Source organism: Mandrillus leucophaeus, unplaced genomic scaffold, assembly GCF_000951045.1.
Source record: "Mandrillus leucophaeus isolate KB7577 unplaced genomic scaffold, Mleu.le_1.0 Scaffold488, whole genome shotgun sequence".
Classification (NCBI taxonomy): domain Eukaryota; kingdom Metazoa; phylum Chordata; class Mammalia; order Primates; family Cercopithecidae; genus Mandrillus; species Mandrillus leucophaeus.
In genome coordinates this window covers 173,200-190,285 of record NW_012105231.1, presented here as the reverse complement: position 1 = coordinate 190,285, position 17,086 = coordinate 173,200, and the positions used below count along the sequence as shown (strand labels likewise).

The following is a 17,086-nucleotide window of genomic DNA, read 5'->3' as shown; positions in this document are numbered from 1 at the left end:
GTCCCTCCCACAACATGTGGGAATAATGGGAGCTACAATTCAAGATGAGATTTGGGTGGGGACACAGTCAAACCATATCATTGGTGATATGAATGGTAGTTTGGAAAAAGGAAAAACCAAAACTGGAGAGGCAAGTTAGGATATTCTTAACTGTTTCAAGCGAGAAATAATGAAGCTGTCAACTTAAGATGGGGGTCAACTTACCCGTTTAAACATTGGTTGTTTAGAAAATGTTTAATTTTCTTCTCTTCCCCTATGTACTGTACTCTTCAGCTAGTGATTTGAAATTGTCCTGCGTTTTCTCTTCTCTCGGCATATTTTTGGCCCTTCCTCTCTCTTGTGGAGTGCCTATGAACCTTAAAAACCACATCTCAAATGCCAATTCATCCCTAAAGTTCTTTCTAATCTGTATTGCTTTGACTCTAAATATATGTCTTTTCTTAGTCTAAAGCCCCCAAAGCACTTATTTTTATTCTACAGGATATTACTTTTTTGGTACCTATTAAACTATGTGGCAGCAAGTCACAAAGGAGGAATCAGAAAGTAACCTGCGCCCTACCCTTGGTGGTATATAGTCCAGTTAGCGAGGTATGTATATAAGTAATATAAGTAATGATAACCAACATTGCCACGCAAAAGTGAGGAATGCCACAGGAGTAAATTGTTGCTTCTAGTCAGGGTCCTGTAACTGAGAAGCACCGGTAGAACATAGGAGGTTATGTGAGCTGAGCTTTGAAAGATGAGTTAAATTTAGATGGGTAAAGGATATTTCTGGAAAAGTGGATGGATAGAAAGTGAATGTTTTTGTAGGAATGTGTTGAAGGTCTTAGAAAGGGTAGAAAGTATGATGTGAAGAAAGCTCTTTTAGGGAAATTACTGTAGCAGTGATATATAAACTATACATCATTAGAGAAATGAAGTGAGGAGGTAGGGAGCTGAGTGAGGAGATTGTGGTAGTAGTTAGGCTTGAGTTGATCAGAATTCAATCAGGGTGGTGATTGTGGAAATAGAAAAGAAAGACTCAATGGTAAAGGTATTGTGGCAGAAGAAGGGACACTGATGTGTGACTAGATGTTGGAAAGAGATGATGCTACCCAAATTTTGAGCCTGGATGGTGGGGATAATGTTGGCCTCATTAATAGCTAACATAAGTTGGATCCTACTTTTCTAAATGTAGAGAAATGTTAAAATTTATGTTTTACTGTACTGTTGGTCTCTTAATTTGCTTATATGCAACAAGTTTTTTTTCGCATTCTTTTTCCAGCTTAACATATTCAAAGGGAGATTTTACGAAAAAAGCAAAGTATTACCTCTTTTACAAAAGCAATTTTTAAGGAAATAAACAGTGTTCTGTTCATAGTTCTATCTCTTTTGCTGTCATGTTAAATGCTATGTAAGATTCAGTAAAATTTAAGAATGTTTAAAGTATTTCTACAGGTATAATTCTGATACCATTACCAAAGGATGATATCTCGTTTTAATAGAAGTACTGGTTGAGGAATGGGGACCTGTGAAAAATTCATTAAGTAGAATTCGATGGTTCCATATTAACAGATAAGCATTATTATGGTACTGTCCATTAGAGAAATATTGTGTAATAAGGCAGTAAGTTACTTAATTATAGAAAACTGGCTTTTAAAATGCATTTATTAAAATTTTTACCAATTCTTAATTGATGACTGATTTAGAACTTAGCCATATTTAGAAACAGTCTCTCTTTATTGAAAATAGTCACTAATTGTTTTATAATTATACATGTGTAAAACTGGAAGCCATTACATTATTGAGGAAGGAAGGCATTTGTGTTTTGTTTTTTTGTTTTGGTTTTTAAGTCAGGCTTTGTGTTGAACTATTATCTTTTTTTTTTTGATACGGAGTTTCGCTCTTGTTGCGCAGGCTGGAGTGCAATGGCACGATCTTGGCTCACTGTGACTGCTGTCTCCCGGGTTCAAGTGATTCTTCTGCCTCAACCTCCCGAGTAGCTGGGATTACAGGCACCCGCCACCACGCTCGACCAATTTTGTATTTTTACTAGAGACGGGGTTTTGCCACGTTAGCCAGGCTGGTCTTGAACACCTGACCTCAGGTGATCTGCCCACCTTGGCCTCACAAAGTGAGCCACCGCGCCCGACACAGCATACTCTGTTTAAAAGCACAGCAGTGTAGCCAGAGGACTTCAGTTTGAATCTTGACTTTACCACTTAGTTTATGTTCCCTTGAAAGAAGAGCCTGAGAAAAAGACTTACCGGCTGATAGGTTATTTGGGAGATGAACCAAAAAGCAGAGGTGAGAGAACGGGAAAAGTGAGACAGAGAAGGGAGTGAAGTTTCATTAAGTGGGTGATCCAGTTCCCACTGTGGGCAACTGGGCTTCAGCCCTGTGGGTGTCTTCTGAATGTTCCTCACTGTTGTCCCACCAAAGGATAGGGAGCCTGAGACATGCATGTACCAACTTTCACCTGTTGTTATTTGAAGGTTGCTCCATGAGCTTTAACTCGGGCAGGTCTGTGCTTGCACCTCCATGCTGTTGAGCAGTCTCCCTTAGGTTTGCAAAGTCTCCAAGGAACAAAACAGCAGTGCCTCCACTCCCACTTGAGTCATGCTGTGGGTGTCACATAGAACTGCCCACCAGAGCCACAGTGTGGAGAGGGGTGAGCTGCAGAGCACCATGAGGGTCTGCTGTGGTCTGCTCCTTTTACCAGTGAGATTCCCTCATGCCCCATTAGATCTGCTCTGTCACTGACCCTGCAGAGTGGTGACTGATTATAATCACTAAAAGAAATATCTAAAACAAGAGGGTTAAAATCTCCACCACTGCAGCTGGTCCTGAGCTCTTATTTCCATCCTTGACATTCACATGAGAATGCTCTAAGAGCCCTCAGTTGTGCTGGCAGTAGGGTGTTCTCTGGGCAGGGAAGGCAAGCCCGCATCTGGAGTGTTGGTTCTGCACCCTCCTTGTTAGTTGGCATTTGGCAGTGGCAGTAGTTAGGTCACCTGTCATAAGAAGGAGCCCATGCTGTTGGGCCTATGTAGAGCCTTCCTCTCAGTCACTCCACAGGCTCCACTGACGGGTCTGGTACTCCTGCCTTGGGAAGAAGCTGGCTGACAGCACTGACGAGCCATCCTGTCTGTCCTTGGGGTGTAGTTGAATGCCTCTTCTGTGGGAGGTGCCTTGTGTTGGGCATTCATATAAGATAAAGATTGGCACTCTGTATTCCCTTCCTTCGGGCTGTCAGCGTGCCTCTTCTCCAGGCTTCTGGTCTCTTATTTCCTTTTTGGCCCCTTTTAATACAAAAATCAGCCGGGTGTGGTAGTGCACACCTGTAATCCCAGCTACTTGGGAGGCTGAGGTAGGAGAATGTCATGAACCCGGGAGGTGGAAGTTGCAGTGAGCCGAGATTGCGCCACTGCACTTCAGCCTGGGTGACAAAGCAAAAAAAAATTAGCCACACATCCACTTGCGTCTGTAGAGAAACCTAGAACTCCTGGTCTCAGAAATGTCATCCAGGCCTCGTTTTCAGGCTTTTGGGTTATTCTGCAACTCCAGAAAAAGAGGCTGTTTAGTCCCACTCTCTTCCATTCAGACTTCCTTCTCTTAAGTTTATTTTTTTCTTAATTTAAGTTTAGTGAATTTACTTCTGGTTTACTTATTTGATTCTTCTCCAGTTTGGGTGCTTTAATTTTATTTATATTTATTTATTTAGAGGTGGAATCTCACTCTGTCTTTCTGCTGATTTTTGTATTTTTAGTAGAGATGGGGTTTCACAATGTTGTCCAGGCTGGTCTCGAACTCCTGACCTCAAGTGATCTGCCTGCCTTGGCCTCCAAAGTGCTGGGATTATAGACATGAGCCGCTGCGCCTGGCCCATTTTGGGTGCTTTTAGATGCAGACGGTGGTTTGTGAATTTCCAGCTCCGTATGATATAGTGGGGAGAGCATGCCACAAGGTTTTCAGTAGCATCTCCTCATACTGTTACTACATTTCAATTCCTAACTTTATCTTCCAGCCTAATAATTTCTCTCTTGCACTACTGTCTGATAGTTTCAACTGTGAAAGGTAATTTCCAGTCTCGGTGTCACAGATACTCCGGTTTAACCTCTGATTATATCTTATGTATTCTTCCTTCCTTCCTTTTCTTTCTCCTTTCCCTGCTCTGTCTTTTATAGGGCAGGGGATAGAGAACATCTCATTGCCCCTTTTGTTTTTCTTTTTCCTCATTGCCTCTTTTTAAAATGATTATTTTATTTTTATAAGATTATATATTGGCCAAGCACGGCGGCTCATGCCTGTGATGCCAACACTCTGGGAGGCTAAGGTGAGAGAATTGCTTGAGGCCAGGAGTTCGAGACCCCATCTCTATTTAAAAATAGTCACATACATACATGCGTATATGTATGTGTGTATAAAGATTATGTAAGCAGCCTATCAATAAGTTCCTGTATAAAATTTTAAACGCTATGCACCAAAGTCTTTCAGTCCCTCTTCCCCACCCTTCACCCCATTGCCCTCCTCACCACCCTCCTTCACCTCAATCCCACTGCCATCTTGGGGCCCTCTGTTTCTTAGGTTATTGGTCTATGTATTACATTCCCTGTTGAGTTAATTTTGGTATTAATATCTTTCTAGAAAGTCATACTTTTTTTTTTTTTTTTGAGATAGAGTCTCCATCTGTTGACCAAGTTGGAGTACAGTGGTGCCATCTTGGCTCACTGCAACCTCTACCTCCTAGGTTCAAGCAATTCTGCCTCAGCCTCCCAAGTAGCTGGGACTACAGGTGCCTGCCACCACGCCTGGCTAAATTTTTGTAGTTATAGTAGAGACGGGGTTTCATCGTGTTGGTCAGGCTGGTCTCAAACTCCCGACCTCAATGCCTTGACCTGCCTTGACCTGCCTTGACCTCCCAAAGTGCTGGGATTACAGGTGTGAGCCACCACGCCCAGTCCATACATTCTTAATTTTCAGATTTATTCTTATAAAATTATGCCTAATGAGAATATCCGTCTCATAAAGTTAGTGTGAAGATTAAAGAATTTAACATATGAAGTATGTAGAACAGTGCCTGGCCTATAGAGCTCTAAGTGTTAACTATTATTTAATACTGTTATACTTGAATATTTATAATTATTTTTGGTAGGCCTCCTTGTACTTCATATTATTTGTTTCTTCTTTATTTTTGTGCTTAGACTTCCTAGGGATATTGACCTTTCTAGATATATTTCGTGGGTCTTTTCAAAGAGGCAGCATTTTAGTTTTATAAATTAACTCCACTTTTTGGTTATATATTTAATAATTTTTGCTTTTAACATACTACCTTTTCTTCCTGCCTTTGGTACCCATTCTAGTCTTCCATCTCGGTTACACATAATATTCTTCTATTTTTAAACATTTTTCTGTTGTTTCTGAGGGTTTAGGAACAGTAGGAACACATTTGTTTATTTTCTCAGCCTTAGTTACAGCTGCTTGTATGTTTTCAAAAGCTTCTTGCACCTCTGTCTCCTGATGGTCTGTAATCTTTCCAGCAACCCAGGATTTAAATTTGGGAACCACCTGTGACAACTGCATCTCTACTTTCTATCAGATCTAGAAGTTGCTAAATTCTGTCAACTCCACCTCTATAATAGTTTTCTTCCACTTCTCTATTGTCATTGCCTCTTGGTTGGGATGGTTACTTCTCGTGTGAACTACTGTAATTACCCTTTGGTTTATCTACCTCACCCTGTCCCTTTCATCCCATGTAATGCTTCAAGAGTGATTTTTCTAAACCATGGTGCACTCACTTCTTTGCTCTGAAACCTCCAGCGATTTCTCCTTGTCTGTTGAGTTAAGTTCAGGCTACTTTACACTAGCATTTGAAAATCTTATGAATTAATTCCTGCCTACACTTAATCATTCTTTATTCCTTTGTTCTTTAGGAAAAAATCGTAATTGGTAAGATAAACCAAATATAAAACTATATAGTGATGCTGTTTTTCAGTCTTACTGATCTCACTCTATTCCTTATCTTTACCATGCTTTTCTGACTTTGTGCTTTTGCCTCTGGATTTCCCAGTCTGGAATGCCTCTCTCACATCCTAGTATGTTGAAATCTTTCCATTATTCAAGTGTGAGCTTAGATGCCAACACTTTGATGAAGGCTTATCTGATCCCATTGCCTGGAATTAATCTTTTCCCATGTCTTTGGATTTGAACTGTGGCTTCTGTGCTCTGTTACTAGTCATACCATTTTTTATAGTCTACCAGTAACTTCTGTGCCTTAGATCCACATTTACACTGGCTTGTCAGGATTGGTCAGTGAATCAGATAGGTAGTAAGTATAAGCTTCTAGAACTGCACTATCCAATATGGTTGTCATTAGCCACATGTATTTTGGCTACCAAGTAGCCACGTATGGTTAGTGTCCACTTTATTGAATAACATAGAGACTTTAATGATTGCAGAAAGTTATTTTGAGCAGCATGTAGAACAATGCCTGGCAAATAATAGACACCAGGGAGTGTTGCTCCTATGTATCACATCCTCATAGTAAGTAATATTAGTTTATATCAGTAAATATTAGTTTAACTTTCCTTTCCTCATCTGAATTTTATTAGTTTACCTGTGCCATTTAAAAAGTAATAGTTTATCTTTATGGCAGCTAATGCAGTGCATGAACAATAAATATATGTTGGGTGAGTAAGTAAATACTACGAAGCATCCAGAAAGCATCTTGCTCTCTTTTGGGGTGGGGAGAGTAGGGGAGAGGAAGTTAAAAAAATTCATTACTCAGGCCGGGTGCGGTGGCTCATGCCTGTAATCCCAGCACTTTGGGAGGCCGAGGCGGGTGGATCACTTGAGGTCAGGAGTTTGAGACCAGCCTGGCTAACATGGTGAAACCCTGTCTCTACTAAAAATACAAAAATTAGCCAGGCATAGTAGTGCACGCCAGTAATTCCAGCTCCTTGGGAGGCTGAGGCAGGAGAATGGCTTGAACCTGGGAAGCGGAGGTTGCAGTGAGCTCCGCACCCAGTGCTCAGCGCCACTGCACTCCAGCCTGGGTGACAGAGCAAGACTCCATTTCAGAAAAAAAAAAGTTAATTACTCAGTTAGTGAATATTTCCAGGAAGCTTAAATTAAACAGGGTAGACTAAGCAGCTAAATAAAGGTGGTCTTATCTAGTGCTTTTCAAATTTAGTGTACGTGCATGTCACCTGGGGGTCTTGTTAAAAGATTCTGATTCAGCACAGTCTGGGATTCTGCATTTCTAGCCAGCTTGCAAGCTAGCCAGCTCCGCCCAGTGAGGGTGTAATTCATTAGGTTGTCTACTTATACCCATTTTAACATTTCCTAGTCTTTAGAACTAGTCCTTTAATTTAGCTCACAGTTTTGTTGTTGTTGTTGTTGTGTTGTTTTGAGACAGGGTCTTGCTCTGTTGCCCAGGCTGGAGTGCAGTGGCAGATCATGGCTCACCACAGCCTTGAACTCCTGGGCTCAAGTGATCCTCCTACCTCAGCCGGCCAAAGTGCTGAGATGGATTGCAGGCATGAGCCACCACACCTGGCCCAAAGTTCTCCTTTTTGAGGTCATAATTTTTAAAGACAGCCCTTATATGTTCAGAAAAAGTTTTTACATAAAAACTTCTTTTTCATGTTTTTTGCATAAAGTAGGTGCATTGTTTAGTACCAATATGAGAAAGACTTAATTGTGAATACAGCTTTATATTATTAGATTTCTTATGTGATAATATAAAAAACAGTAAACTTAGTGCTCGACTATTCATGATAGTTGAAAGTTTTAAGCTAATTCAAAGTATGAAACAAACCAGAAATATTTTGGAAAGAGTGGTTTTAAGTATATTAAGGTCCTCCATTTTATGATGTGAATCTAAATTTCTGTTCTCTGATGTCTAGAAATCACAAAAGGATGGTGATTTTGGGAACGAAGTTATTGAGCTAGCACTGTCAGTAGTAACTGGCTGTTACTGTAAGATCTAGAGATACATTTTTAAATGCCAGTATACTTATAAAGAACTGTTAAGAGTGCATTATGTAGTTTTATGGTTGGTTTAATTCCCCAAGTATATTGCCCTTAGCAAGATATTACTATTTTTTATTGCTTAAATTTATTTATTGAACATTTTTATTCCTTTGCTTAGAAATGTGCTAGACAGTGGCAATTACATTGCTGCAAGATAAGTGAAAAAATCAGCTGACTAAGCTTTATAAGAGGAGGAGTCATGTCTGTTTTATTTACCGTTGGATAGTCAGTATATGGCACATAACCAAGTCATCATTAAGTCATTTTTGAGTGAACATTGCTCAAGATCTGCGAAGCAGCTGTGGTGTGTGCTGGGTGTACTAGAAGTTGAACGGGACTCCTCACGCAGCCTGATGAGTTGGGATCGAGGATTGCATACACAAGGGAACTCACAGATCAAGTCCTGAAGAGAACATTGTAGTTACTCTGGCAAAGAACGAGGACACAAAGGCTGCGCAGAGGAGTGGAAGCCGGGAAGGAATGCCTGTGAAGGGAGAGTGGCTGCACTGACTTTGGTAGAGTTGGAGCATCGTAAGGGTATGGAGGAGAGGGGAGGACAGTAGTAGAGACCTCAGCAGATGTCAGATCACAAAAAGTCTTGTGTTACTAATTTTACCCTATGAAATGAGGATATTTTTTAGGTTTTTAAGCAGAGAGAATGGCAAGGTCATTTGGTTTTAGAAGTTAGTCTGGGCTAGGCATGATGACAGATGCCTGTACTGGGCAAGCTGAGGAGGGAGGATGGCTTGAGCCCAGGAGTTGGAAGCTGCAATAAGCAGTGATCACATCACTGCAGTCCAGTCTGGGCAACAGAGCAAGACCTTGTCTTTAAAAAAGAAAAGTCTGAAATACCTCTTACAACTCTTTAAAAAAAAAAAAAATGTTCTTTCAAGCACACATGGAGTGTTTTATGAAAGTGACTATTTACTAGGCTATACAGCAAGTTCTTATACATTTCAAATAAAATCAACCATATTTTCTGGCAAGAAAGCGTGGATGTTGGAAATGAATAACAAACTATACACGTTTGGAAATTTAAAAACACACTTCGGTAAATCCCACAGATTAAATATAAAATAATCAATTTAGTGAACACCTTGAACAAAATAATAGAGAAAATAACAGCCTGAGCAACATAGTGAGATCCCGCCTCTACAAAAAAAAATAAAAATTAGCCCGGCACTGTGGTGTCCCCCTGTAGCCTCTACTCAGAAAGCTGAGGTGGGAGGATTGCTTGAGCTTGGAAAGTTGAGGCTGCAGTGAGCCATGATCACACCATTACTCTCCAACCTGGGCTACAGAGCACAAGACCTTATTTTTTAAAAAAAAGAAACTTAGGACATACTAAAACTTGTGTGAAACCCTGAAGCCTTAAATATTCATATTTTAAAAGAAGATTTGAATACTAATAAGCTAATCTAAGTTAGGGAAAGAACAAGGCAGTAAATTCAAGTGACGTAAAATAGATGATACAGATAAAAGCTAACACTTCTAGAGTTCTTACTCTATTCCAAGCACTGTTCCATGTTCTTCACAAAGATTATCTCATTTAATCTTCCCAAAGCCATATGAGGGGGGTATTGTTATTATGTGCACTTTACAGATGAGGAAACTTAGGCACAAAGAGAAACTTATCCAAGCCTCTATATAATAAGTGTGATAGAATTGGGGTTTGAAATGATGAATTTTTTTTTTGAAGATACATTTAAGAGGATTAACAAGCTGAAAGTTGTTTTTTATGAAAAGGCTAATAAACTATTTGAAAGATTGATCAAGAAAAAATATAAAGTACAAATAATACTGAGGATGTAAAAGGAAGATACAGAAGAAGGTCTTAAAATCTTGAATCACTTTATACCAATAAATTTTACAATTTAAATGTCAATTTTCTAGAAAATTATAACAACAAAAATTGACTTAAATAGAAAACTTGGATATTTCTATAACTGTTAGAGAAATTGGATTTGTAATTAAAAGAGCCACCCACTTTCATACACTTAGAGATAAACCTTGGGCCCAGATGATCTTTTCTTCTTTTTCTTTTTCTTTTTTTTTTTTCTAAAGAAAAAAAAAAAGCCACTTCAGAGACTTCATTTATTATATGAAGAATTAGGGAAAACTTGGTCCCACCATTTTAGGCTATTTTTACAGTAGAAAAAATATTGCACATTTATGAAAGTTTACTAGGGGCAAAGTTCAACTTACCTGTAAAATAGTAATGCCAGCCGTGGAGATGGCACTGTAAACCAAAAGGCAGAATGACTAAAGAAACTACTTGAAAATTTAACAATTATCTCTTCAGTATCCTTCCTGCTCCAAGATTTGCTATGGTCAGTTTTCCAAATATTAACGACCTGGAAAAGCTCATTGTGTTTAAGACGTATCCCTTCTGAGTCTTGTGATTTGGTGGTTTCTTTATCCAAAACATATCATCCTCTATAAAACTCCCTGATCTTCAGATTTAACTTTTCAGTTTCTTTTTCCAAGTTCTCGTCAGTGGTTTAATGGCTGTATCTGAGCCCCTAAAAGGTAAAGACTCATCCAAACTGTTGAGACTCCTTCCAGGCAGGGGGAATGAGACTATCTGGGTCTAAGATTATGTCATTAAGTTCTTTTTTTTTTTTTTTTTTTTGGAGACAGAGTCTCGCTCTGTCACCCAGGCTGGAGTGCAGTGGTGTGACCTCCACTCATTGCAACCTCCACCTCTTGGATTCAAGCAATTCTTCTGCCTCAGCCTCCCAAGTAGCTGGGATTATAGGCACCTGCCACCACACCCAGCTAATTATTATATTTTTAGTAGAGACGGGATTTCACCATGTTGGCCAGGCTGGTCTGGAACTCCTGACATCAGGTGATCCGCCTGTCTTGGCCTCCCAGAGTGCTGGCATTACAGGCATGAGCCACTACACCCGGCGTCACTAAGTTCTTTAACCAGAGAGGCTTCGGGTTTCAGACACACAGAAGCGTAATTCTGACCATACAAAAACCTCAAAGTTTCTTCTGTCTTCCACCCAAAGTCTCCTTCAAAACTTTAAGTAAGTTTCTCTGCCACTTCAGGACACACCTGCACTAGAGACTGACCTAGAAACTTGGTTTGATTTGGCAAATTTTCTGTTAAAGTGCCCCGCACTTTTCTTATTAATAACTTAATAACTCCTTAAGTTATTAATAACTTATTAACTCCGCACTTAATAACTCCTACTAGAGTTATTTCTGACCTACTGTATTTACTTTCAGAATTTTCTGAAGCTTTAATCTTTCAGGCAAAGTACTCTTTGAAGAACTCTTGAGTATTTACTTTCTGTAAAGGAAGTTCACATGTAGCAGCTTTCTCCTCAGTATCTAATTTGCAATTGCCTAACTGCTCAGTGACATCCACTACTGTCTGTTCTTTGTGTTTGGCATTAGCTTTGAGATCAGCTTTCTTTTTCATTATGCTTTTTTGGTGCAGCTGTGGTCTAATACTTGTTGAATTTGGTCTGTTTCCTGGTAGAATGGAGGAAACAAAGTCTGCTCATTATCACTGCTGCTGTCATTATGAGTGCTAGAAGAACTAGATTCATATTGCTTTTCAAAGTGGCTAGGATTGTCTATATCTGATGTTTTAATGGCTTTACTGCATAATTGTACTTCTTTTCCAGAATGGTCACTTTGCCCTTCCTTTAATAGTTGAAAATCAGGATGCCTCTCCCCATACTGGAGTTTTGGGAATTTGTGCTTCAAAAAACTCAGATGCTTAATAACAAAAATTGCTGCAAAAAGACTTTCTTTCAGTAATATCATAGACTTTACTGGTTTTGAAATTTTATATTTAATTCCCAGCTTCTTGTGACATAAAGGATAACCACAGAGTTTGACAAATAGAACGTTCATTCACTACATCATTGTAGTGAGCAAGTGTAATGAACTTCCTCTTTTAGAAGCATCTTCTTGTTTCAAAGTACTTGTCTGTTTAGTACCTGTGGCATTTCGAGAACGGTGGGAGCCCTGGCCTTGCGCAGCCCAGCACAGTCAGCCATAGGGGAGAGTAGTCTGCGGGTGGGGACCAGCTCCAGAGTCTCTCCTCAAGGCCCCATCTCCCTACCTGGCCCAGATTATCTTAAGGGTGAATTCTTTTCAGCTATCCAGGTCGTAGGTATGTCCACATTTACACACGCTGTTCCAGAGAATAGCAAATTAAGGAAAGTTCCTCAGTTTATTGTGACTAGTATAACCTTGATACCAAAACCAAGCGTGGCTAATATGAAATAAATTATTGGCCAATCTTGCTTATGTAAAATCTAACACGATAGAAGCAAAACAAGTCCAGTAGTATGTTTAAATATTTTATATGTATATATCTCATGTCTACAGTGCTGACTGTAATACAGTTCTGACTGAGACTCCACAGTCTGCCTGAGACTCCACAGGTTTAAGGGCGCAGTTCCCAACGAGACTGCCCTTGCTGCAAGTACCAGTTAAAAGTTTGGTGGTCCCCAGACCACCTGTGCTTCCAATGAACTGGCTGCAAATCTGGGGGTTCCCATGAATCCCCTCAAGTTTGATAATTTATAAAGTGACTGACTGAACTTGGGAAAGCGGTATACTTAAGTTACACTTCAATTATGAAGAATACAGATCAGGACCAGCCAAATGAGATACAGGGAACTGGGAGGGTTCCTAACACGGAGCTTCTGTGCTCTCTTCTCCTGGAATCATGGTGTGTCACCCTCTTGACACATCAGTATGCTCACCAATCAGGAAGCCTACCTGAGCCATGGTGTATGGAGATGTTATATGTAGGTGTAATGGAATAATTTGCCGTGTGATTGAACTCAAACCTTCAGTGTTCTCTCCTTTCTTCCTTAGAGGCTTAGCTGGCTCAAACGCCATCCTTCTACACATGGTGGCCTTTCTGGTGAGCAGACCCCTTTCTGAGTCATCTTGTTAGCATAATCTCAGGAATGATCCGTGAGGCTCGTGAGTAACAAAGGCACTCCTCCTACCAAGGAAATTCCATGAATTAAGAGGTTCTCTCCCAAGAACTAGGGTCAAAGACTGAATACTTTATTTATTATACAATAATGACAAATTGAAATTATCTCAGGAATCCAAGAATAGCATGTTAATTATCATTGCTTCATAACAGTTTATCCAAAAACTTAATGACGTGAAACCTTAACTTACAAGAATTCAGGAGTAGCCTAGCTGGATGTGGTTCTAATCTTTATGTCTCACAAGGTTGCAGTCAGGAAGTCAGCCGGGGCTACAGTCATCTGAAAGCCTGACTCAGGGAGAATACACTTCCAAGGTGGCACACTCACATGGCGTTTGGCAGGAGGCCTCAGTTCTTCACCCCATGGGCCTACTCATAGGCTCCTTGAGTGTCCTCACACTGTGACAGCTGGCTTTCTCCAGAACTAGTGATCCAGAAAAAGCAAGGAGAAAGCTGCAGTGCCTTTTAAGGACCTAGTCATTACTTTTTCTTTTCTTTTCTTTTCTTTTTTTAATTAAATTGAGATGAGTTAAATTGAGATGGGGTCTTGCTATGTTGACCAGGCTGGTCTCAAACTCTTGGTCTCAAGCAGTCCTCCTGCCTATTCCTCCCAAAGTGCTGTTACTACAGGCAGGAGCCTGTGGTATTTCTTTATCCTGTTTGTTAGAAGGAAGTCACTCAGTTTAACCCATACTCAAAGGAATTAGTTTCCACCTCTTAAAAAGAAGAGTATGAAGGAATTTGTGGACATGTGTATAAACCACCACAGGCTGGGCGCGGTGGCTCAAGCCTGTAATCCCAGTGCTTTGGGAGGCCGAGACAGGTGGATCACGAGGTCAGTAGATCGAGACCATCCTGGCTAACACGGTGAAACCCCGTCTCTACTAAAAAGACAAAAAACTAGCCAGGTGAGGTGGCGGGCGCCTGTAGTCCCAGCTACTTGGGAGGCTGAGGCAGGAGAATGGCGTAAACCTGGGAGGCGGAGCTTGCAGTGAGCTGAGATCCGGCCGCTGCACTCCAGCCTGGGTGACAGAGCGAGACTCTGTCTCAGAAAAAAAGAAAAAAAAAAGAAAAACCACCACCGATGGTTTATTCAAGAAAGTTCTTAATATGAATTAGTATTAATTTATTTATTCATTTGTACATTGAAGGAGAAAAACTCTGTGATCATATCACTAGATGAAGCAAAAGCACTTGATGAAATTTAACTCCATGATGAAACCTCTCAGCAAACTAAGAAGGGAACTTCCTTAATGTGATAAAGACTTTCATTAAATTTATAATTTAGGAACAGTTGACATACCTAATATTTAGGCTTTCTGTACCTAATATGATTTATCTTTCTATTTGTTAAACGTATTCTTTTGTTCTTCAGTATTTTAAAATTGTGCTTATATCAGTGTTTTACATTTGGAATTGCAAAATGATATAATGAAACATGAAGACTGGAAGTCCTCGCTAGAGCAATTAGGCAAGAGAAAGAAAGAAAGGGCATCTAAATTGGAAAGGAGGAAGTCGAATCGCCACGCTCATATATGTAGAAGACCCTAAAAGCTTCACCATAAAACTCTTAGAACTGATAAATGAATTTAGTAAGGTTGCAGAATACAAAATCAATATACAAAAATTAGTAGTGTTTCTATACATCAATAATGAACTAGCAGAAAAAGAAGAGAGTAATCCATATACAAAAGCTACCAAAAAACGAAATACATTTGACCAAGGAGTTGAAAAATCTCTACAAGGAAAACCATAAAACACTGATGAAGGAAATTGAAGCAGGCACAAAAAATGGAAAGACATCCATTTTCAAGGATTTGAAGAATTAATACTGTGAAAATGACCATACTATGAAGAGCAAGCTATAGATTCAATGCAGTCCCTATCAAAATACGAGTGACAGTCTTCACAGAAATAGAAAAAACAATCCTAAAATTAATATGGGACCACAAAGGACTGCAAATGCCAAAGCAGTTCTGAGCCAAAAGGACAAAGCTAGAGGCATCACACTACCAGACTACAAGATATACTGCAAAGCTCTAGTAATCAAACAGCATGGTACTAGCATAAAACCAGACAATAGACCAATTGAACAGAATAGAGAACCTAGAAATAAATCCACATATTTATAGCCAGCTGGCAAAGGTGCCAAGAACATGCTTTGGGAAAAAGACAGTCTTCAATAAATGGTGCTGGGAAAACTGGATATACATATGCAGAGTGAAACTGCACCCCTGTCTTTCACCATATACAAAAATAAGCTCTAAATGGATTAAAGACTTAAATGTAAGACAAAGGCACCAAAGACAAAGTGAATCATCTATTTTCTTTTATTATTATTTTTTTAAATATGGAGATGGGGTCTTGCTACGTTGCTCAGGCTGGTCTCAAACTCCTGGGCTCAAGTGATCCTCCTGCCTTGGCCTCTCAGAGTGCTGGGGTTACAGGTGTGAGCCACCAGTGCCCAGCTAAATACTGTATTTTCAGCCCATGTTTGCTTGCATTATGAAGACATTGTTATACTTATTGAAAAGAAGAGGCCGGGAGCGGTGGCTCATGCCTGTAATCCCAGCACTTTGGGAGGCTGAGGCAGGTGGATCACCTGAGGTCAGGAGTTCGAGACCAGCCTGGCCAACCCCGTCTCTACTAAAAATATAAAAATTAACCAGACTTGCTGGCATGTGCCTGTAGTCCTAGCTACTTGGGAGGCTGAGGCAGGAAAATATCTTGAACCCAGGAGGCGGAGGTTGAGATGAGCCAAGATTGCACCACTGCACTCCAGCCTGGACGACAGAGTGAGACTCATCTCAAAAAAACAAACAAACAAACAAAAGAATTTGCTTATAAGTTGACCCATGTGGTTCCAACCTGTATTGTTCAAAAAAACCAAAACCGCTGTTAGACCTAGAATCCCACTTCTGCAAATCTAACCTACAGTTTTATCTGCCCAAACAACAACAAAAGCATCTCTTCAAGTTTATTTATTGCTGCATTGCTTATACTAAGGAAATAATCTAAAATATCCATCAACATGGTTGTGCACCGTGGTGTGCACCTGTAGTTGGGACTACTTGGGAGACTGAGGCAGTGCAATCTGATTGCACCTGTGAATAGCTCCTGCACTCCAGCCTAGACCAGCATGGCAAGACCTCATCTTTAAGAAGAAAATGTTCATCAACAAGAGAATGGGCAAATATGGCCATAAGGTATTCACAGGATAAAACACTAGATAACAATGAAAATGAATTAAGAAGAACTGCAAGTATCCATCATGGAAATACTTCACAGTGTTATGTGAACAAAATTAAAGCATTATACATATAAAAACAGTGAAGTTTTTATATATCTATTGAAAGTTTAACAATATATAAGGCAATGCTGTTATGTCACTTACAATCCTTTCTTTGAAATGAAAGGCAAGTTGATGTGTGTTTAAACTAGAAATTCCAGGAAAAAATCAGAAAGGTACCTGGGCTTAAAGAAAGATGCTAAATGGGGCCGGGTGCCATGGCTCACGCCTGTAATTCCAACACTTTGGGAGGCTGAGGCTGGTGGATCACCTGAGATCAAGAGTTCGAAACCAGCCTGGCCAACATGGTGAAACCCTGTCTCTACTAAAAATACAAAAATAAGTCAAATGTGGTGGCGTGCACCTGTAGTCCCAGCTACTTAGGAGGCTGAGGCAGGAGAATTGCTTGAATCTGGGAGGCAGAGATTGCAGTGAGCCGAGATTGTGCCATTGCACTACAGCCTGGGCAACAGAGTGAGACTCGATATCCAAAAAAAAAAAAAAAAGATGCTAAAAGGAAAGCAAGGGCAAGTAAATGTCAAATCCATCTCATGCCATAGAACTACCTTTTTTTTTTTTTTTTTTTTAAGGCGGAGTCTTGTTCTGTCGCCCAGGCTGGAGTGCAGTGGCACCATCTCAGCTCACTGCAAGCTCCGCCTCCTGAGTTCATGCCATTCTCCTGCCTCAGCCTCCCGAGTAGCTGGGACTACAGGTGCCTGCCACCTCGCCCGGCTAATTTTTTGTATTTTTAGTAGAGACGGGGTTTCACTATGTTAGCCAGGATTCTCGATCTCCTGACCTCATGATCT

General features: G+C 40.2%; 1 protein-coding gene and 1 pseudogene across 1 annotated transcript in view; one reads left to right on the top strand and one right to left on the bottom strand.

The window, feature by feature from the left end:
- The window catches only part of BMPR1A (bone morphogenetic protein receptor, type IA), a 169,355-nt gene that overhangs the window by 90,772 nt on the left and 61,497 nt on the right, over window positions 1-17,086 (top strand). The window lies entirely within an intron of this gene.
- LOC105550478 lies at window positions 10,215-12,032 on the bottom strand (annotated as a pseudogene).